At 39.9% G+C, this 21,748-nt stretch overlaps 1 protein-coding gene across 1 annotated transcript in view; it reads left to right on the top strand.

Moving 5' to 3' along the window:
- Positions 1–21,748, top strand: part of LOC108933885 (arginine-glutamic acid dipeptide repeats protein-like) — a 151,525-nt gene that overhangs the window by 955 nt on the left and 128,822 nt on the right. The window lies entirely within an intron of this gene.

Raw genomic sequence — 21,748 nt, 5'->3', positions numbered from 1 at the left:
TGAGGAGGTAATTAGCAGGGTAATGAAGTGTTCCGGGATAATGAGCTCGGCTGCTGGGTTTGTTAAGCAGCTGTTGTAGGGGTGTGTGTGTGTGCGCGCGCGCGTATATCTTCTGGCAGCTATCATTGCCCCTTGTTGTTGTTGTGTTGAGCCGACCTCCGTCCGGTTCGTGCCCGTCTTCCCACATGAACCGCTGGTCTCAGCGAACCGTCCGGTCCCGCTGCGCGCGCGCTCGCGCTCGCTCATTGTTCCCCGGCTTTTGTGCACGCGCGCCGCCCGGGGGCAGCGCTCACGCGCCCATTGCGGCGGCCGAAGCGCGGCCCCTGCGGCCCCTTCTCCACATCGCCGCGCGGCGGGAAGTCGACGCCGGGGTTCGCACACATCGCGTGCACGTACGCACGTGGACGCTTCGTAACCCCGCGTCGTGGAGGACACCGAGTGTCAGACGTGTTTTCTTGCCAGTTAAGAGGAAATGCGCGGATGGACCGCCTCCCGCGCCTCGTGTGTGTCGCGAAAAAGTGAAAGTAACGTGGGCTTTGCGCCCTGCGAACACACACACAGAGCACAGGCTGTACGTGTTTAAACGAGCACCTCCTCCTAGTGCTTTCCGATTAGTGCTACCTGTGTGCATTTCACCTGTGTTTTCCTAAGGCGGGGGGTGGGCGAAAATCGTCACACAGGGCCAGCAGGTGGCGTAGTGGTTAGAGCTTTTCCCATCTCTGATGTGGAAGTACTCTTTGAACCCCCTCTCCTGCTATAGTAGCAGGATCAAGGTGCTTACCCGAACCGAGGAAACGAGTACCCTGCTGCATAAATGGGTAAAGTTATTGTGAAGTTGATGATGGAACATCCTAAAGCTCCTTAGACAAAGGGGTCATCTCAATAAAGTTTAAGAATAAGATCACATTTATTCTTGTTGAAGCTCTCAGTTGATGATGATAATGTAACTAATCCAGCAAAGTGGGACAGCCCAAGCAATACTCAGTCATAGGGGTAGGGCAGAGTTTGTTCATTTTCTACGTGTGGAGAAATAAGGCACCTTGTTACTGACTCATCCTCATTTTACCTAACCCTCCCAGTTTTTTTTATTTTATTTTATTTAAAAAGTACTATACTATACATATAGTAGTATATCATATTCATTGCCTTACTTTTTGGTCTTAAATAGGGACCATACACTGCAGTGTACCGTGTTCTTTGTGTATTTTGCGTTGATTTTTTTTGCTTCAAAACAAAATGCTTGAGGTAGGCGATTAAGTTGTTTACAGTATAAAATGTTTTAATTAGAAATGCCTTATTTTAAATATATGATTGTTTAGCTTAGTTTTTGTTGCACAGTATATGTAAGTTCCACTTGTTACACTTAAGCTTGAGAAGTTTGGCTTTCGTGTTGTTTTTGACGTCACGCATGAAAAACCACATGTGTGATTGTGACAAAAGTGAGTAAAGAAAATGGCATGTCAGTGGAGACTGGAGAACAGGCCGGAAACAGACTTTGTTTTGATCTGTGGTGTATGCAGTCCCAGGTTGTTTTTTCTTTCCTCGCCTGAGAAGAATTTTGTTCTGGTTTACAGCTCAACAATATGAGCCCTATTCTTTGTATACAGCTCTATTTCTCAGAAATGGAGTTAAGTTTTGTTTATACATTATGCACATTCTCACATTGAACTTAGTGGTGACCTGCGACAGTCAAATAAATGTTAGTGGCAAATGAGAAAGTTTGTTGGTTGAAAGGAAAAAATATGCTCTCCTTTGTGGGTGGTAGTGTTTTAGATTTAACCGCAATATCCTTTTGTCTTTCTTGGCGGAGCATCCTATGCACAATTATAAATACATCTGGCTAAGCAAGTTTGATTTTAACCTGACAACTTGTCTGCATAACACATAGGGAAAATTAAATCTTTTCCTGTTCATTTTTGTAATATTGTCACTAGCTACCCCACAGGTTTCAAAAATAATTAATTTAGAAATAAAAATGCATAACCTTTAAAAGAATGAGGAAATAAATTGCTGACCTAGTTCTTTTGTAAGTTGGTGTTCAACAGTGAAATGGTAAATCTAAGCACATTTTTAAAATGATCAGAGTTGGAAAGAATTAACTTTATGTTTCAGTATTTAATATACCTGCACGTGTTAACACAGATGAAAAGTCTAGTAAGTCTTTGCTTTGGAAACATGGGAGGTTTTCCAGCTGTGTTGTTTAATTATGCAGCGACACTGCCCCAAGGTGTGTGTGTGCGCCTGTGTGTGTGTTTGACCTTTTAGTAAGTAAGATGAATGAATCGCATCAGTGTCTCAGCACTCAAACAAATTTTTCTCATATAAGCTTTAATTATGTCACACTGTTCTGGCAGGGTTGTCTCGCTAGTGCCGTCATCAGAATCCATTAAGTAGAGCTCTGCTTGAAGAGTTCTCATTTTTCCTTTGTTTTATGCTATGGTTGTGTGGAAATGGCATTGTCTTTTGTCAAGTACCATTTCTGTCCTGCTAGGCAGACAACTGTTACAGGCTGAGTAAGCATCTGGTTACCTTTAAATAAATGGTGGCAGGCAAACCTTCTGTTGTTTCTGATATTCGGTGGAAGACACATTACGAGAAGGATAATTGTCTGGTTTTAAGGGTAAGTGTTTTTATTTTTTTAAACCAATCAGCAAAGCTGTTTTGCTAGCAGCGCTTCTTGGATCGCCAGGGAATTTTCTTTGCTTTCATTAATATGGATTGACTGGTGTGGAAGGACGGAGGCAGACATAGAGAGAGCACGGGAGAGAAACACAAATGCTGTCGCTAGCATTCATTAGTAGTGACCATTCTTAATTTGCTGAAGGGCATGAGCAAAGTATTTCTGGAGATGATGTAATGCTGAGTTTAATTGTGTTTATGAGGCTGAAGTCTGTAGAGGAAAGAACTGTATGAGGAAATTACGGGTTTTTCTTTGTTATTCCGTTGCCTTTCTTTCATTTTTAGAAAGGTTGCTGCACCTTATTTGTTTTTGAGTTCTGTGGCTTTGAGAAACATTTCTGTTGTGTAAGGCCTCTGTAATTGTCCTAAATCTCTGGTCTTGCTCCACACTACTTTGCGATGCAGGTCAGCAGAGCTGTTGTTTCACGCTTTCCAGAGCTCAGATTTAAACTGTATTCAGAAACAAGGCTTCATGACTTCACTTGCAGGGTTGGGGAAAAAAGCTTTGAAATGACACGTTTGGTCGGAAGACATTCTACTTTCTGTTTTGTGCTTGATGTTATGTAATGATCTGGTGATACAGATGCATTGGAATTATAAAAATGAAATATTGAACATCATATTTGCTCTGCTGTTTAAAAAAAAAAAAAAAAAAAGCCAGATACCTCCTTTGCAGATTTCATTAATTTTTTTTAATTGTTGAGCCACTTATGACTTGGGCTTTTGAAGGTGTTGCATTGAAATACAAAAATATAATAATTAAATGCATTTGGTGACAGACGGGTATAGCTCTTTTAAGTTAAAAATCGTTATGTTTCTTTTCATTGTCAAACTAGTAAAGGCCTCCATCATTGTAAATTCATAAGATAGTCTTTGGATTCATGTACCAACTTTTTCAAGCACTTTCCACTTCCCCTCTGTCACAGCTTGCCTGTCCTCAGTGGTTTACCATATGCAAAAAATGAGATTTATTTCTTATTCCAGTATTTGGTTGAGAACAGGCATTACCAGCATGTTCAAGGAGAAGGTGTACATACAAAAAACCTACGTGGATTTGTGTTGGAATTGTACATTCCATCTCCCCCGATGGAGCAATAAAGGTGCTGGTTTTATGAAAAAGGATTTCATAGACTCGTCATGGGGATGGGCGGATCAAAAGCATAAATGTTTTCCATAACTGTACCATATCAATGCATACACTTTGTCAGCCATAATTTCAATACATGTACTATTATTGGTGTTGGCAGTTTCACTGGTTGTTAATAAAAAGTGTTTTTGTTGAAGAATTACAGCCAACCCTTACATAAGTTAATCTGTTCCTGATAATTGAATTCCTGTTTTTGGGGTGATCAACTTACCGTTAGTTCCTACCAAGGGGGGAAAAAAGCACTGGATACTGAAAAAAAGGTATTTTTGTGCATGATTGCTTTTCCCAGTGCATTTTGCATGGCCGTTCCAACTTTTTTTTAGGAGACACATGCAGTTATCGTCTATCCTTTTATCATAATGTCTTTCACTCTACAGAGAAACTATCTTATTAATGTTATACTTTAGATACCCTTTATTAGATGGTGAGATGAAGGCTTTTGTTCTAGTATAAGGATAGTGAAGTATATAAAAGCTGTTTGATTTTAATAATTGAATTAATATTTATATGTTTTGAGTTTAATTTTTAAAGTTAGTGTTGATTCTGCAATTTCACTTTACTTATTTACCCTTTTCAACAGTTGTGATTTGCTGACATTGCTAATGCAATGGGAATAAGGAAGTATATACAGTAGGTGATTTTTTTAAATTATTATTTTTTTTTTTTGTCATAGAAGTCTGTCCACATTAATAGACTGCTTGAAGCACTATCTATCTCTACCCAATGGCCTTTTTTTAAGAGATGCCACTGTCATTCAGACTGTGCTTGTACACTACTGGTTTTTTTTCCGGGTAATGTAGTGGTTAATACACTAGATCTAGCCAGAAAAAAGCCATGTTGATACTACTGAGGGACAAAAACCTTTTGTGTATGAGACACCAAGTGTGTATCTGTGTCCCAAAACATCTGATAGGTTGATTTGTACAAGGCCCTGTTATGTAAGAGGTGAACATACTGTCTGCATTTTTGATTGAAAGCAGCTTGCATTGAGGTAGGAATGACTCTTATGGTTGTTCATAGCTGTTTATTCTAAGGTGTTGTGTGAAGTTGGAATCTTGTGAACTGCTCTCAAAAAGGTGCTCAGTTTCTGGTTGCAGTGGCAAGTTATTTATTTTATCTTTGCTGAAGTCTCACCTGTAAGTGTTGCACCACAAAAGCTTCTGTTGTAGGCCAGTAGGAATGGATTTTCTATGCTTGTAATGTACGTGTAATGGGCTTGCCCTTGTGTTTTTTTTTATTTTTATTATTTATTTTATGTTTTTTGCGTTTTGGATTCAGCTAGCTGTGGAGTAACTAGGTAATCAATGATGAAGAGTTTGATCTTCTATTCTGACTGATGGAACACTTTTTTTCTTTGTATTTCTCTTGGCTCAAATAGCTTGCTTTGTATTGTCAATGTCAGTGACTAGTACTTCAAGAAGAAAGACAACGGGTTTTGTTTCTTAAGAAAGAAAATGCCACTCATTGAAACGGTGGCTGACATTCTCTTTCTACACAGTAATTTTACCGAAAGACAAGTTTTCAGTTGATTTTTATTTAATCAGTATTTCACCTACCAGTGAGCCACAGCTTCCATTTTTCTTTAGAAAACATCAGCTGTGTTCCACTTGAAAATATTACCTTTGTATTTTCTCTAATGTATAGAAAGGATTTTCGGAAGTGGAAATGAAAGGAACTTAATATAGAAAATTACACTGTGTATGTTACCAAACAAGTTCATTAAAGGGCTGAATGTAGTTAAATAAAAGGCAAATGAAGTGCAGTGGAAATAAGTTTTTTGTTGTTTTTCTTTTTTTTTTTGAAAGCACTCCTCTGTTTACTGAATAAATGTAGGAGAAATATTGTTAGTAGCCCCATAAGCCCTCCATAGTTCTGTAGCGTTATCAGCGTGCAAAGTGGATTGGCAGGACTGCGACCTAGAGAAGTACATACATGGTATTTGCTACTTCTCACAGATATGAGGTTGTATGAAAATAATGATAGTAACCCTCACTGGTATCTTGTAGTTCCATTTAAATTACATGCACTTTTATGTATTGTACGTTCTAACATGGAGACTTCAGAATGACTGACTAAGATGTGCAAAAGAATGTGCAAGGAGAAATAGCGCCAGCAGCATTACTGATAACAGCTGTCATTAGTGAAATCACAAGTTAAGTGTTGGGGGGAAAACAAAAAGCACTGCCTGGAGAGGAAACAAAACTCCCATGGCTGTATAAGAGGGGAAAAAAACCAAGGTCAGTTGTCCTCTATGCTAATATTACTGAAAGCGTTTGGTGCACATTAGCGTCTTTAAATCTACACAGTCCTTTGTGTGTTAAAGTACAGAAGACAACAGAGGTGTATTGAGTGAAAAATTTGTTGTGCCAAATTCAGTTGGATGCATAAAACTGAACTGTGTGCCTACAGAGGTCTGTGGGTTTGAAAACGGTGCAAAGTTACAGAAAGTATTATGTACTAGTATTAGTGGTATTAGCTGTTATGTAAATAGAGGCTTGCCGCACGCACTGGTTGCTAGTTGTACAGCTTTAAATAGTTTCATGTGATTAAAACTAAAAAGTAAAGAATTTAAAGCCAAATTAAATTCTTAATTCTGCAATTCTCAGTTAACCCTTTACTTAGAGACACGTATCGTCACAGCTGCTGACCTTGCAGTGTAAATCTTATAGATTTTGCAACTTGACATTTTAGAAAGGTCTCAGCACTCACCTCTTTTAGACTCACTTTTCCTGTGATCTTCCTGATAACATACACAACAACAACATTTACATTTATCTGTTTAATCATTTAAAAAAAAAAAAAAAAGCCTATATGCAGCTGCTCATGTAATGCATACTGGTTTATATGGTGGTATGCGAAAAATTGATTGTACTCAAGAATCAAGTCTGCATCCAAATTTGTCCTCCTGTTGATGTTATGTGCTGTTTGTATATTTCTTGGAGATATACATCACTTTGGAGAAAGTGTCTGGTAAACGAATAAATGTAAATGCATTAAAACAACTTGTGAAAGTGTAGTTAAGTATAGACTGTTGTGTGCATTTGCCAGTGTTCGCTCACTTGTTTGAGTAATACCGGTTTTTGGCCAGGTGCCCCCCCTGGGTTTTAAACAACTGGTGGAAAATTGGAAATTAAATGGGATACTTATGGAACAGTATTTGGGTCATACACTTAACCCCAGGAAGCCAGCACATGAATTTAATCATTTTACAGGTCAGGTTAAAAAAAAAAAAAAAAAACTTGTACATTTTTTGCTTACGAGTCATTTTTTTACACATAGTTTTTTGCGCTTACTGTAGTTAAAAATGAGGGCTATACAAGGCTAGATCTCTTTGGGATTAGTAGATGAGAGTGAAAAGAAATGAGTGGCTGTGGAAGGACAAGGAGGTTTGATTTTTGTATAAATATACCAGTTTATACAGCAGAGTATTCTTATTGTTTTCGTTCAGGGTAATTACCTTGATCATGGGTCTTGGAGCAAGAGTGGGGATTCAGACTGACAGCCTTCAGATTACATGACTGAGCTCTTCACACTGTGCTCCCTGCTACCCCTCGGAGCACCTGTGCCCCTTTGTGGGCCCTTGTGTGTTGCTTATGTGGATTTTGTGATTGTGACTGTGATTGCTTAGCAGTCGGGTGCATTGTTCACATATCTGCTTGTATTACTACAGGAAGTCCCAGCTCTGAGTGGGCTATAAGTTACTGATTTTAAATGTGCAGGCAGTAGCATTGCAGGTTTAGACATTACCTTTACAACAAAAGTTTTTACTTTAGTTATGATTGATTTGTGACCTTGTATTCTTTCCTTAGCATAGAGGCGTGGATTATTAGAGAAGGCCGCTTATTTCATTAGTTCTATTTCCTGCCTAGTGTTTCATAAGACAGTTTGTTCCAAGAAAGTACCAACACCTTCTCCAGTTGGCTAAAATTGTGATCCTGGATTGTTAAAAATTTCCCAGTATAGTAAGGGGCACATTTTACTTGGATGGCAGCAGTGTGCCGACTCCTGGGGATTCCTTTTCAGTTAGGTTTTTTGGAAGAGTTTAAACATGCTTTCGAACTTCTGTGCTGTAATTTTTTTGTGGATTGGTTAGACCAGGCTCTGTTTTTGATGTTTTTGAACCAGTATTTTTGTGCAGTATATATGGCTTTCAAAACTGGGTATTACACTTGGGTTGTCTTGCTAATTTTACCCTCCATCACCATTAAAGAGTGAGAATTCTGGGCTTGCCTGCCATTTACCTACATCTTAGAATTTAATATGTCAACACATATCTGTTATATATGTTTGCATCGGTCTCTGGCACAACTTCGATCCAGATGATATGGTAGGGATCTTCTCTGTTGTGTAATTTTGATGGGACCCAGGAATTGCTTATTAATATTCAATGTAGTATTTAATTTAAATTTTTTCTAGTCTTGGTAATATCACATTTCATAATTAAACTGTCCAGTATTTTTGTTTGAGAGTGATGAGTCAGTCTTTGTTGTCACTAAGATATTATAAAGTAAATATAATTATCATTACTGTTACTGTAATTCAGAAGTAAAATGTGCTACATTATTAGTTGAAAAGTGCTCCTCTGAGTTTCAACATTATCCTAAGTTTCACTCATACCATTATGTTTTTTAACCCTGAATTACTCTTTCAAGGCATGTTTTATAAATATTGTGACATTTCCATCCTTGTATATGTTAGTTATTTCCTATCACTTTGGGAAATTTTGAACTGTCAAGAAGAATTGATCCAATTTGGATCAAGGATCAAGGACATGAAGGAGGTCACAAGATGACCACCAGGGTGCTGCAATGGATATTAAAACCCTTCCTTAGCAGAACTGCCATCTAAGGGATTCTGACAAAGCTTAGTATTGTTTGTATTGGGGAGCATCGGAAGATATTTAAGGACTACATTATGGAAATTGATTCCTTGGCTTTGCATTTCTGAAATATATATTTGCTTTCTCATCCAAGCATACTTTCATTTGCTGTAATGGCTGTAATTTGCGCATGCTTAGCGTTTACTGATATCAAGTTATCTTCAGTAGGGAGCGTCATATCTCCAGTACTTTAGAATGAATATATCTGACTTTTCATCGAATTGCTTCACGTCGTCATCCAGATAGGAGGCAGTGCCGCTTTGGCAGTCAGTGTAGAGGATTTGCCAGAGACCTGTTTTTCAGAGTGGTTATTCAAAAGCAAAACCAAAGCATGTCCTGGGTCCTCTCGTAGTTTGCACTCTGAGATAGTTTTTATGACACCTCAAACAATTAACAGTATAGCACATTGAATTGGATTTTCCAGCTGTTAATGGCCTAGCAAGGCTGTCTGTTTAGGGTAAGAATTGTTCAGTGTCCCAAAATGTTTGCTTTTCTTTAGTAAAAGTTGGCAATTTTGTCACAAATGCCAATGCTTATTAACCCATTGTGGAAATGATTAAAGATACTTGTTTATGGCACAGGCAGCCTTCCACTTTTTCCTGGAACGGTTTATGCTTTGGCTTCTGGTGAATGGTACAATCTTTAGATGATGCCCTCCCGGAGACGGCTGCCTGATTTACTCAAAGAACATCTAGTTGTTCCAGATTCTTTTATTTGCTTGGGTGGTTAGATTGCGGAGCACTCTTGTGTGCCTTCAGGAAAAGGGGTGTAGCGAGACTGGCAGCAGTGTGAAGGCAAAGGCAAGATTAAACTGATGGCATTGTAGCTCCCTCCCTCATCTTCAGGCGCTTGGTTTTTCTTTCCATGACCTAAACACTTGAACGTATAAAGGAAATGCTGGGTGCTCTACAGGAGCCATGTAAGGGGGCTTTTTTTTTCGAATATTGAGAATCCTGGGGAAATTTTTTCTGAGATCACAGTGGGTGGTCCATGATGTTGCGCTTATAATTGATAGCTGCACACTGAGGAGCAGGCTACACATTTTGACTGACGCATGTCACATGTTATAGACAGAGGGCATCTAAATATACATTATGGGTAGAAGTGATGTTTTAAAGTAAATCTAGAAGCAGTCTATACTGTAGCAGTAGCAGCACATTTAAGTCTACTGGCTTTTACAATAGACTGGCAGTCTGGGGGAGGGGGTGAGGAAAAAGAGAGCTGCTGCAGCCCAATCAAATGGATCAGTGTGTTACAAATCAGCGGCTTTCTGCAATTTATTTAGTCTCCAAGGAAATACAGCAGTGCTTTAGGAAAGTAAACAGTGCGTCTTTCACTGAACCTGCTTACTGTAACTCTGTATTAGTACTTGGAAAAGCTCACAACTCATTTCTACAGCATTGTGACTTGTGGGTTTGCTTGTCCTAAAACTGTTCTGGATTTTTAATGAACCACTGTTGTTTTGATCTTATTTTTGGTTGATGACATTTTCTTTTGAACAGATCTGCTGTCATCTCATAGAATATCCTTTTTTTTTTTCTTTTCTTTTCTTTAACTTTCCCACAAAATAAATATCAAAGAAATGAAGCAGGGGATCTTCTGTTCTGTGAATGTCAAACTGGTCTTCTTTAAATGTGAATAATGTCAATTTTCTATGTTTGTACCTGCACCACAAGGTTGCACTACACTCTCTTCTCATTTGTGTAATTATCTTCAAGGTTCTTAAACTGAACATGTGGAAATGATCAGCAAAAAACAGAAGTTAATGTTAGAGCTGCAGCAAACCTTGCATCTGGCATGTTTAACATAACAGGAAAGGATACGGTTTTTCTGAAGCTGGATAGAAATGAACCGGAAGTGACGTCCTTCCTGTAACTCTGTTATTTTCCTGACTGATTCTCCTGACTTATCATTTACAAAGCCCTTCTATTCACATTTGTCCTTTCAATTATTTTGAAAGCTAAGGCAGTGGTGTCAGATGGAGGTTGGAAATGAAAGCGCACTCCTTGTTTTTGCTGCTCTGCTAGTGTTGCATTGTTGGCTGTAATTGAAATCTTACTGTCGTTATCACAAAAGCAATTCTAGAGGAAATCAGACTGCTTGGGTGACACCCAGACCGATGTCCTGGAATGTTGGTGCATGGGTTTTTTTTCTTTTTATCTTTTTATAAATAGCTGTGACCTTTGGGCTTCCCTGCTGCTGTGTGTGTTTAGTGGTGGTGTCTTGCTTAGGTGCCAAAAACAAAAATACTTATTAACCTTAATCAAAAATTATTAATTGCATACATTGTAATAAAGACACTAAAAATGTCCAGAAGTTGTTTGCAAAAAAATAAAGAAAAATTAGTTTATGAAGAATTTTACTTGTACAGATGATGGATTACAATATGCTCCTCCATTGCTTCTCAGCCCTTGTGCTAAGATATATTTGTAAAGGAAACACTGAACCTTTAAGGGAAAACCTCCCATCCACAGTTATTTTGTTACATACATTTTATAGTTGTTAATTTTGATGCCTGTCTAGCCTTCATTAGTACATTCCTGCAAGTTACTTACTGAAATTCAGTTATGCTGTTTTCATAACATAATACATGAGTGGCTTTTGATGTTTATTGTAAATGTCTGTCCAGGTTAGAAAGTGGGATATGTATTGGCCATTATTGACCATTTGGGCATCTTAGGCAGAAATAATTGCAGCTTATTGGTCTGTATTATATTAAAAATGCCAGTTGAGACTTAACACATTGCTTTGGTGGTTTGTTATATGAACAATGTCAGTGCAGGGGCAGAGCAACTTGTAGGACTGTGTGGGCTTTTTCTTGAGATGCTTTGGCTTTGAATTAGTCTTGTTTGTTACATTCTGAGTAGCTCACACTTAAGAAGGATGGGCTGTTCCAGTAATTGACAAATCAGCTGTTGTTTCAGCCCATTATATACAGACCTCTCTTGAATTATGTGCTAATTGGCACCGGTTCTCTCTTTGTTGGTTTCTTAGCTCTTTTAACTCTGTCTTGTGATGCTTTATGAGTGGAGAAGAATTTTCTTTTTTTTTTTTTTTTGTGCAACACAGTGGAACTTTTCCAGTATGTTCTTTGTGATAGTGTTTTTTTTTTCTTCCTCCAGTGCATTACTCCTGTTTTTTTCTGTATAAACTTGTAAAAGTAACCATTTAAATTTTCAGTTTCCTCTATATACAAGATAACCCTTTTTATCTTGTGCTTCCAAATTACAGTTATGAGCAGTAATCATTTTATCTGTAGCGGTTTAAGGGTGTGGCATGTAAGTGTTCGCTAAGCAGTTTCTAATTGTACTTTCCGGTTTTATTGCACTTGATGTGTGGAACTGTGAAGGCAGATGCATTAGGTAGACTGTAAAATGATTAACATCCTATAGTGTAACATTAATAATGTTTTTTAAATGAAAATGAGGATTTTGTATTAAAATAGAGTTCTTGGTGACAGGTTTCTTGTGCATTAATGATGTAAAATTGATGATGCCATGGCAGTAGTACATGAGTTACAGTTCATCACGACATCAGCGAGAAGGTTCTGGAAGTGCAAAGCTGAGAACACTGCTGGGCTTTTCCAAGGAGAAGGGCAGAAGCAGTGTTAAGCCCAAATGATGGTTCTAACATGAACTTCTGTGGGACATTAACGGTCCAGAAACATCCTCAGTTTACTTTGCTTACTGGCCTGACTTTTTTCATGTTTTCTGTGAAATCATGAGCAAAGCCATTGAACTGGTGAGGACTCTTAAGGCTTGCTGGTGTCTACATGTCCAGTGTAATAAGTGAGCAGGGGGACACAGTTTATTTGATTTAGATGAGTGCCTGTGCTTTTGTTTAAGTGCCTCCTGGTCTCCTGCTGATCTCAACAGAGTGCCACTCTTCATTGATCTTTGCATCGATTGGTTGGATCAGACCCTTCTCATGGCACTGAAGTTTGTCATTGGCATTTTGTTGTCTAAAGGTTTCTTTGAAGCCTTTGAAGGCTACAGTACCAATACCTGCAATGGCCACGTTTTGCAGTCACACTGTGCTTGGTGAACTCAGTTGGCTCCTGCACAGTCGCTCTGAATAGCTTTGAGTTATGCATCTGGGTACAAAATATACTCACAAGTATATTGGACTTCTATTCTTGTGAAAAATACCTGGATTTCTAGGTTTGGTGTCACATGCTAAAAAAAAATCAATACGATCACATTTTTGACGATAATCCATTGTCTGTATTGAAAAGAAGATGAATTTATATGTAGATGTTATGTCAACGCATTGTTAATTGATGGAGATGGCTCTTGCTAACATCTAATACGCAAGATTTTATTTTATATAATTTCTTCTGAAGTACTTTTAATTGCAGTCTGTGCTCTGTTTATTTTTAACTGTGATCTAATCCTTTTATTTCCCTTGAACACAAGATCTATCAGAGATCAAGGTGCATCTTCTTGTAGCTACTTTTTTATTTTGCTTTGTTTTGTTGTAAATGATGTCATAATGTATAAACATTGAGATGTTGTTTCTGAATTAATGTTTAACTCTGTAATGAAACTGCTAAATGGATTGTCTCTGTTGCCAAGAATTAATGCCTTAAGGAACTGGGGTGGGTCTAGTCAGTCATATGTTTCCCTGAACATTGGTCGCTGACCATGCAGGACAAGCCCTTGTTTGGCAGCCGTGCATGTGCTCTGTTTTGTCGTGAACTGATAGTGAGCAGGGATATAATGTGGTCATTGGCTTTTGTCAGAGAAGAGAGTGAATTGAAATTTTTCCCTGATGAGGTAGTCTTCCCTCCCCTTCCTCAGGTTGTTTGTGCCAAGCTCAAGAATCCATGAGTTATAAACTCAATTAACCAGTAAGTGTGACAATAAGAAGGTACCTCCTGTGGTAAACACAATGTTTTACAAATTTCATGTTTAACAATATGTTTGTTTATTTTCTCTGCCGCTTTGCAGGTTATTATCCACCTCTTTCAGTCCACAGAAACCAAAGGAGACTAACAACATCTTTATTTTTATTTTTTTGTTTTGATGCTCAGCTGCTGTGTAAATGTGGAGGGCTGTTATGGTGGTGATGAAAGGCAGCAGTAAGGTGTGGGTGAAAGAAGAGAGGCAGGAAGGAGCGAGAGATGGAGAGAGACAATGAACAAGGCAAGCTTCACAAAGCCCTCCAGACGACAGGCGAGCTTTAATCCCTAGTGACACGTGAAAGGAGGAAATGACGCTGTGATTACAGCAAGCTCCTGAGATAAAAATCAGCCGCACAAACTCTCATAACACATTGGACACATGAGGCACAAATGCTTTTTTTGACACTGCATCATGTGACACCCCCCCCCCCCCCCCCCCCAACCACAAAAAGCATGACATGCAGCTGCTAATGACCTCCAGCCAAAATGAGCATACTGGTTGGAATGGTGGGTTCCGCCACTGCAGCGCCGCCTGATTTGACTTGGTAATGCGGCTCCGATGAGCCTGGCACAGCCCCTGCATCAAACACGCTGTTGGTCACGTCAGTGCCTCCTGTGAAGGACAAACGGGATGAAAGGAGGGTGGGGGGAGAGCCGTCAAGCGTTGATGCCTGGATCCACCCTGTCGTTCCTCCGGGACATGAAGGAGGGGGCCGGGAGGTAGAAAGGATTGGTGTGGCCTCTTTGCTCCCCTCTGTAATGTGTGTTTATTATCCTGGTGAGGGTAGGGGGATTTATCTCTGCCTACGTGCTGTATTTTCATCTTCATTAGCCCTCTTGGTGGTGGTGGGGGGTGTGGATGGAAGGATAAAAAGCCTTTATTGTTCTAAGTGATAAGAGGAAAGGATATTGAATACTGTCTGTGGTAAGCCTGGAGCAGGCAGTAGATAAGCCCACTTTATTACACCCTACCATGGTAAGGAAACCTGTTTTTATTAGTGTTGATTTAATGCCTTTTTCCGTCTCCAAGCAAACAGAAACACTTATTCAGTGAAGAATCATATTTCATCAGTAAATGGTTGAAGAGCTCAGGTCAAAGCATGTTAGTCAGCATTAAAAATGCAATATAAAATAAGCAAGTAAAACACCAGTGTGTGCCACTTAAGCGCTGGAACTGTGTTCTCCAGGCAGTCACACTCTGGAGGTTGGGCAGGGCACCTGGGTAATTTATTGTACACTGCATTTCCATTGTACTCCACATCTGCTGCTACTGCAGTTGCATCGGTGTCTCTGTGCGTGTGTGTGTGTGTGTGTGTGTGTGTGTGTCTCTATGTGTGCTTAAGTGGCCTGATCCCTGCACCATGGTGAGAAAGAAGCACATAGGATCTGTGAGGAGGATGGAGGAGGCAGCCCTCTTATGGTCTGTGAGGACAGAGGAAGGGAGCTATAGTACAGAACTAGGGAGGGGGACAATTAGCCAGAGCAGCTGGAATGGCTAATGGGAATGATGGATTGTGTAGCTGTGTGATGCACTGATGATGTCTGACCTTCTCATTTTATTCCTGGCTTGACCTTTAACATAGCATTTATCTTTGTTGTTTTTTTTTTTTTTTGTTCTTTTCACATGTATGGTCTGTGTGAGGGTGCACATGTACACATGCAGAGGCACAAATGTGGTCAGTCATCTAAAAGGATGAATCTCTTTGGACAAAGGGATCAGTGCAATAAAGACTAATAACAATAACAACATAGTATAGAGACACCTCTTTGTATGACCGTAGACCCGTAAGTAAGAGTTGGCATGCATTTACTGGTCAGCTCAAATCTCTTCGTCACACAGCATCAGGTGGCACCGTCTGGATTATGGTCTACCTCTTGTCTCAGATCGGAGGGAGGCGCACAGCCTGGTCTTCTCTGACAATAAACACCATGGTGGCCGAATCGGATAATAGGACAGTAGTACACACAGTTAGGCTGCTGAAAAACTACATTGTTTGTATTTTTGTAATAGAGATCCTTTTGTGATTATAATGACTCCATTTACAATGATGAGATGAGTTAAATAGTTCTTGCATGCTTTTCTGTAACACCCCTGTTTTGTGCAGTGCTGGGCTGCCATAGCAGCTGTAAGTGGTTTTAATGCAAGCAGTGTGGGCCTACTCCCCAGAGGGGCCGATTATACAGCAGAGATATCAAACCATGAATCATTTACGCTACCCTTCCACTGAAGCGCAGATTGCATTTTTAATGAAGGATTATTGCATTTCATAAAAAGACCTTTAAAGATTAAAATAATATTGATCAGTGCTGGTGTGGTGAAGGACCTGGAGAGGAGCTTCCCCAATCAGTTCTCGTCCTCCAAATTGCTTATTTTTGGCTGATGGTTGAGAGGAAAGAAATAATTTAAACTTTAAAGTATTTCTGTTTCTCTTGATAGCATAATTATTATTTTTGTTGCAGTTGAGATTTATCTCAAGTACAGCTTTATTGATGTGGTGGGAGCAAACGTGACAATTAAACGGAGGGGATGATTTTCTGATATTACCACCACCCATGTCTTTCCATATAAATCGCACCAGTGCATTTTATTTGGCTGCTTTTTTCTCAGGAAATGGTTTGGGGGAGACACTGAGGTTAATGTGCTGGAAAATAGTGGTTTAGGTCAATTACTGTGTTTACATCTGTCTCTCTGTGGTTGGAATTCTGGGAAGCAGAGCTGAGTATCAAGTAATGGAAGAAAAGAGGCTCTCCTGGACCTTTTTTAAATTACAAAGAGCAGAATTCAGTTTGACTTGCCCTTTGCTAGGGGCAGTGCAGTCAGACAGCTGATACAGATGTGGTTTTAGTGTCACTGCCGTAGTGTCGATCTGTGGGCTAGAGCAGCCATAAATACTGCTTGCAAGCTGCGATCTCTCACGGTCTCTCAGGAGCGCACTCCAGATTTAGTAAATAAACTTGGTGAGGGGGAATAATGCGGCTGTGTCTCCACAGGGGAATAACAGGAGCCATTTTGTAACTATCATTATTTCTCTCTCACACCACAAAACACAATTGTGAGCAGATGAGATGGGGTGTTGTATAAATATCCATGCATCACATTGTGTGTATGTGTGACAGATTATGTCAGCCTATTGCAACATACTGAAGGGAGCGTATCAACACAGGATTAACTAGTTCTTACAACACATTTACTATATCATAAAGCAGCTCAAATTTGGATTTGGATTTGGACAGGCAGAAAGGAGTACCATCCTTAGTGCTTGGTGTTTGAACAAACCTGATTTTACTGTTGCTGCCCCTAGAGGATGCTCTCGGCTGACGACAGCTACGGCTAGTTTCTGTGGGTACTGAAAGAAGCAGTGGTAATGAAAAGCTGCCATGTTCCAAGCAGCCTGTCACATTTTCAGTGATTTCCATCTCTCCTATGTGGCCAAGTCTAGATCAAAAGTCCTAGAGCTGCTATGCAGTAGCTGATATCATAGTGCTAGTGGTGGTCTTGATGCAGCACTTTATCTGTATTGAACAGTGTCAAGCAGTGCTAATTTAGCTACACGAGGAAACATTTGGAAAGTGAAGAACTGTAGAGCAAAGTACAGCCAGGTGCTAACTAACCCCAACTGCTGCTGGTTATGTGAGTTATCTGAGGTGAGACAAGTAGTAAACATTACCACACAGGCATCAGTATTGATCGTGCACTTTTCACCAGATATAAAAATAAATGGCAGTTGCATGGTGCTGTGAGCGATGTGTGGTTTCTTCAAACTGTTGTGCCGTAATACGTGGTCTTTGTGTGCTCTTGATGTCTTTGAGTGCTCTGAGGTCAGTCATGAAACTGCATTGGTGTGAGTTTGGCTTTAGGTTTGACTCCTGTATTTTAAAGCAGTCTGTGGGGCTTCCGGTTCCCAGTGGGATGGGTACTGTTTCTTCAGCATCCCTACTCGCCAAGGTGCAAGATTTTTCTGCTGGAAGGGAAATTGTCTTGAGGACAGGTGGAGCCTCTGACCTTAAAGTTGCCAGTTTCAAGTGCTATCCCCTCCTCCTGGGGTAACTGGCCAGTCCCTGTTGGGTACAGTTGGCTGCTTCTCCTCCTGCACTGTGGGGTGCCGTGTGGCAGCCAGTAAATGTGTGCTGACGTGATGAGTCTTACAGCACTGTTGCATTCAGATGGATGTGTTTATCCTAACAAACAGCTCTGAGAGAATGGAAAGCGAGATGTCTGTGGCGCCTGCAGTCAGCACAGCCCAGCCCTGCCTGCACAGAGCGCCTCATTCCTGGGGGTAATTGGCTTTGACAGCTGCTGATAACCGCAGCGATACTGATTCCTCAGCTTGCGTGAGCTGCATAATAGTGGCTGATGCCTGAAGGATCCTGCTCCCATCAATATGTCCTCAGTAAGCAAAGCAGCTCTTTTATACCTTCCACTCATGCTGGCAGTTTATTAAAAGCAATGCTTGCTTCCTGAGCTGTATATTTGATTTCTCCTGCACCAGAGCTGTCACGGCAGATAAAACACTGCCTTATAATGTGGTGCACAACATCTGTGTTTGTGTTGTAGTCCGCTTCAGAGCATTTGACACTGGGAGAGGCAGGCAGGGGATTGGAGGGACGAGGAGGGAGGGGAATGGAGGAATGCAGAAAGAGTGAAGGGGGAGAGAAATGAGTGATGGAATTAAAACAAAAAATGGAGAGATGGAGGGAAAGGAAAGGCAAAAGGAGGAGCAAGGGAGAAAAGATGAGAGAAAGAGTGGGGTGCAGAAGAAAGGAGGGAGAGAAGGATATGAAGAGGCAAGGAGAGGGAGGAGGAGCAGTAGGGAGGTGCGGCATGTCTGAATGTCCTGGCCATCACTCATGTGAAGTGCCTGGCTTTCATCCCTTCCTCAGGAGGATGCCCATGTTCACATACCCAAGATGTGGCTGATGGATGTGGTTTAATACTATGGCTTGGCTGCAGCAAAGGGGGTGACATGCCTGGCTGCACCGCAGTACGTCCTTGCCTGGGCTCAGTGCCAGTGATAGGGGTCAGGGTCTAAGCACTGTGAGCATAAGAGAGGAGTAATGTATTCACAATTGCTGCTTGGAGAGGCATTGCTTTACCTTGTGCTTTGAAGGAACAATCTCCTGACACCTGCTTAGCACAGCCCTCTCTCGTACGAAATAACAAGAGGCTGCTGGACTCTGACAGCAAGCTGAAGTGCCCAGGGGCCACTGGAGCAGCCAAAGGGAAATTATTACATACTGCAGATGAGGCGTTCAGGTTTGTGTTTGTTTCCCTCCTGTTGTCATTCCTGACCTGGTCATAGGCCACAGAGCCCCAGTCTGGAGGCATATACATTTGAGTGGGGTTTTCCTTCTTGACAATCTGTCCCTCTGAAAAGGGGAAAATGTTTTGTACAGAGGTCTTTGATGCCTTCATACTGACACAGTCTTGAACCAGTGTGCAGGATCTGTAATGCTGTATGAAGACAGTGTGTGTGATTCTGCCATGTTTGCTCTCTGAAGTGTCCTTGCTCTTTTGTGCCTCTGCTGGAAGTGTGTCTGCTGTTGTTTTCTCTTTGTGTCACATGAATGGACTTTACATGTATCTCTCATGTGATTATAACATAATTATAACTTAAAATCGTGGTTAGTGTAAAATGGGTCCGATGTTACAAACATTTGGGTTTCAAATTCTTGAAGTTAAATTTTTCAGTTCATTATTAATTTTCTCGTCTACTTTCAAAAACTTGTTTTTTTTTTTTCTGTGGCAATGCATTCTGCTGTTAGTCGATAATGCAACAGACTTCAGTAGAGTAGGAATGTGGGACCGGAGTAATTCAGCTGGCTTCTGCAGTGTTTACAGCTCATCTGGTGTTTCTGGTTCCTGATAGAGTGTCAGTGATCAATGATAAGCATTGCAAATGTTTGTGATAAATCAACCAACAGTCAGATTTGAATAGGAGTTTGTGCAGGCAAAAGTCTTGATGTATTTTTAATTTATTCTAGCTATATCCAAGACTTTTACATAACTCACCCAGTGAATAATTTGAGGTGCATCTCTGTTATCATGCTTTTATTTATAGTGTAGATAATAAAGTAGACTGATGGTAGCCAGATGCTGCTGAATGTTGCACATTCCTGAGATCATTTGGTTAACAACAACTGTTGAACAGGAGGTTGTGGAGATGTGTGTGTGTGTGTGTGTGTGTTCATTAAAAAGTAGACTTAATGCTGTTTTGAAGTTAAACGACGAGAAAATTAGTCCTGCGATGGACTTGCATCCCATCTCTGGGTTCCCTGCTTCTTTCCCTCTGTTTCCAGGATAGCATTTCTGGAACACGCAGCCCTGCATAGGATGATTGGTTGATGAACATGGAATAAATTAATGAATGTCTTTTCAAGTTTTTATGACTTTGAGGCTTTTAGAGCCTAAAATATCTATTAACTGAGGGATGAAGGATTAAGCTTTTGTTCATTCTGATGTGAATCTGGATGTACAAATGAAATGAGTTATAAACAGATTTTTGGTCTTAGTCATGTTCATAAATTGAGGACCCAGTGCAACTGATGATGACATGGACCTATGAGAAAATTAGAGATTATTTTTAAATATTACTGCTACTACTAGTAATAATAATGCTGAATAAAATGCCATAGTCTGTACTTTATTCTGATGTGAAAAAGGCAATTTGTATTTATTTAGTAGAAGCTTTTCTCCAAGGCGATGTACAACTGAAAGGAAACGAAGGCGCATTTACCTTAGATAAATTGAGTAGTTGTTCTTTTAAGGTGTCCTATTTTTTTTTCAAAAAAAGAGGATATTTTCAGATTTTGCTACTTATAGTCTTCATCAGCATAGCAGTCACTGTTTGGTAGGGTACAAAGATTTGTACAAATGAGAAAATGAATTTCCTTTCTCTTTCTCGTGCTGAGTACTGCCAGTATTTTCAGGTAATGCATTCTGTGTTGGTAAAGATACTGAAAAGGTTGACTAAATGTACAAAAGCTTACACTTCTGCATTTCTTTATCAGACTGAGAGTTAATGTCAATATATCTGTGGAAGTGCTTCACTGGTGGATCACTGAATAAAATATTGTTGATAGTAGTACTCTGGTGTAACGGAATAAAACATTCACATCTGTCATTGCAGTGTGGGACTGGTTGTGGAACTCAGAATGAGAAAAATGCATTGCTTGGTTCTTTCCAAAATAATATGACTTATGTGTGAAGACTGACCACTTGAAACTGTAAGAACCATTGTCATGATCATCACTAAGTAATCAACAAGGCTACACTGTTACAGGGTTTTTGGTGTCCAACCAGTTGAAGAAAATTTAACAATTGAAGAAAACTGAGCCAGTTTTACAGTCACTGATGATATAGAATTTTTTTTTAAAATGACTCTTAATTTGAAAAATTAATTTCAATAATATGAATTTGTTCACTATGTCCTCTGGATAACTATTCCATAGTGTTTGGCAAGAAATTGATTTTCCTCTTGAAAGTGTCCAACCCTCTTTGAATATTTAACTACTGTATATGTACTAGAAGGGGCCAGCAGGTAGTCCAGTTAGAGCTGCCATCATACTGTCACCTCTTGAGGGACACGGGTTCAATTCCCGCCCCCTGTTGTAGTACCCTTGAGCATGGTATTTACCTTAATCTCCTCCAGTAAAAAAAAAAAAATAAAGACCCAGTTCTGTAAATGAGTAAATAATTGTTAGTAACGCAACATTTCAGAGATGTGTCAGCTGAATGAATATATGTAAATTTAACTTTGTGTTAACCACCTAATTAGACAGTGATATGAAATACCGCAAGCATTACTTTCAGAAGCATATTTTTTGAAGGTTACACTGTGTTTGTGTCCTTTGCACTTTTCTGTATGATTATGTAGGCTATATGGGTCTTTACCCAGAGCTACATTTTCAGTAAACAGTATCCATAAGGAAGCCTTTATATATTTCTAATTACTTGCTTCTGAGAATAATAATGACAAGATAAAAAAAAAATCTATAGTGAGGCAAAGATAAGTGGCAGATTGCCTGCATATGCCATACAGATGTTTCTTCACTTAATACTCAACAGAAATCAGTACATGAATTATTAAGACTGTTTCTGACAGACCACAGGATATTTTTCCCCCACAACAGATTAAACACA

This window comes from Scleropages formosus, chromosome 2 (genome assembly GCF_900964775.1).
Source record: "Scleropages formosus chromosome 2, fSclFor1.1, whole genome shotgun sequence".
NCBI lineage: Eukaryota > Metazoa > Chordata > Actinopteri > Osteoglossiformes > Osteoglossidae > Scleropages > Scleropages formosus.
Note: the sequence above shows the minus strand (reverse complement) of the source record. Positions and strands in the feature narration are given on the sequence as shown.